This window comes from Bos taurus, chromosome 4 (assembly GCF_002263795.3).
Source record: "Bos taurus isolate L1 Dominette 01449 registration number 42190680 breed Hereford chromosome 4, ARS-UCD2.0, whole genome shotgun sequence".
In the NCBI taxonomy this organism is placed as follows: Eukaryota; Metazoa; Chordata; class Mammalia; order Artiodactyla; family Bovidae; genus Bos; species Bos taurus.
In genome coordinates, this window is record NC_037331.1 from 90167325 (window position 1) to 90169419 (window position 2095).

The 2095-nt window shown below is 36.2% G+C and overlaps 1 non-coding gene across 1 annotated transcript; it reads right to left on the reverse strand.

The window, feature by feature from the left end:
• Positions 1-1502: 1502 nt before the first annotated feature.
• TRNAR-ACG (transfer RNA arginine (anticodon ACG)) lies at positions 1503-1574 on the reverse strand. The gene has a single exon. It is a non-coding gene; the product is annotated as a tRNA-Arg (tRNA).
• Between the last annotated feature and the right edge of the window lie 521 nt (positions 1575-2095).

The following is a 2095-nucleotide window of genomic DNA, read 5'->3' on the forward strand; positions in this document are numbered from 1 at the left end:
TCTATTTCTTTGCATTATTCACTTAAGAAGACTTTCTTTTTTCTCCTTGCCATTGTCTATGATGTAATAATAGTTATTACTTTCTTTTTTCTAATCACCATGCTTACCTTCTACTCTTCATCCTCAGCACACAACAGATGTACTCATCCAAACACTCATTTTTTTTTTAATTTGGACCCAATAAATTTGGAATTAAGTTTCCCCTTCAAACCTTCCAAAAGGAAAGAAAATCCCCACATATCTTTGTAAGAAAAGAAATGTTATATTCCTGACACTTCCATCATTTGTTTCCCACCGGAAGTGTGACTTTTTTTAATTTAAAAATCATTCACTTATCAGAAAAATATTTGCTGAGCCTGCTGCTATATGATTGCTTTGATTGATACCTCATGCTAAGTACATCAAGTGTAAGTTTTAACTTCTAGAAGTTTAAAATGTAGTAAAAGTTTTAATAGTATGAAATGAATAATAAGAATTGTAAGAAAGGTGCAAAAGGATATCAGTGGGATACTTAAAGACACTACTTTCATTCAATGCTAATTCTGGGTTTTGTTGATTTTTAATGTTTGTTTACTCAAAAAGTTGGCTTAAAGCTCAGCATTCAGAAAACTAAGATCACAGGATCCAGTCCCATCACTTCATGGCAAATAGATGGGGAAACAGTGGCTGACTTTATTTTTGGGGGCTCCAAAATCACTGCAGATGGTGATTGCAGCCATGAAATTAAAAGACACTTACTCCTTGGAAAGAAAGTTATGACCAACCTAGACAGCATATTAAAATGCATAGATATTACTTTGTCAACAAAGGTCCATCTAGTCAAGGCTATGGTTTTTCCAGTAGTCATGTATGGATGTGAGAGCTGGACTATAAAGAAAGCTGAGTGCCGAAGAATTGATGCTTTTGAACTGTGGTGTTGGAGAAGACTCTTGAGAGTCCCTTGGACTGCAAGGAGATCCAACCAGTCCATCCTAAAGGAGATCATTGGGTGTTCATTGGAAGGACTGATGTTGAAGCTGAAACTCCAATACTTTGTCCACCTGATGCGAAGAGCTGACTCATTTGAAAAGACCTTGATACTGGGAAAGATTGAGGGCAGGAGGAGAAGGGGACGACAGAGAATGAGGTGGTTGGATGGCTTCACCAACTTAATGGACATGAGTTTGGGTGAACTCCAGGAGTTGGTGATATACAGGGAGGCCTGGTGTGCTGTGTTTCATGGGGTCGCAAAGAGTTGGACATAACTGAGCAACTGAACTGAACTGAACATTGGTATTTCCAGCTTTAATTTCAAATTCTGCAATAGCATAGTCATTCCTGCTCTTGTGAATGGTATCATGCCTAGTACAGTAAATTATAGAAATAGATAATGAATGTGAAGTTGCTCAGTCGTGTCCGACTCTTTGCAACCCCATGGGCTGTAGCCTATCACGCTCCTCCATCCGTGGGATTTTCCAGGCAAGAGTACTGGTGTGGGTTGCCATTTCCTTCTCCAGAGGATTTTCCCAACCCAGGGATCGAACCTGGGTCTCCTGCATCGTAGGCAGAAGCTTTACCATCTGAGCTACCAGGGAAATCCTAGATAGTGAATAGTTTAAGAAAAATAGTTGTTTTTAGGTGTTTAAAATGGAGTTATTTTACAGGAATATTTTTAAAAACAAATGTTAATTTAGAAAACTCAACATTACTGGGTAACATTATTCAAAGACTACTCATGCTTTTAACATTAGCTTCAAGGGATTGTATCAAGTTTTAACATTACTTTAATGTCTTAATTATTAATTATAATATTAGCAAAAATACTAGTAACTATTATAAATTTATTCTGTAGATAAGAAGTAAACCTTTATGATAGTCAGAAAATATATTTATTTCATAAAGTGGTAAAGAAGCAGTTAAGTTTATTGAATGGAGAACATTAACATTCAACACCTTGATTCAGCCATCCCTATTTTCCCATTTATATTTCTAGTTATTCAAAATCATGTTAGAGTTTGTCACGCACTAGCTAGTGCCCGAGGTTTATATCATTCAGTTAAAATGTGAAGTATTTACAGCTTACTTTTTTGTTGTTTTTGTTAGTCACTCAGTTATG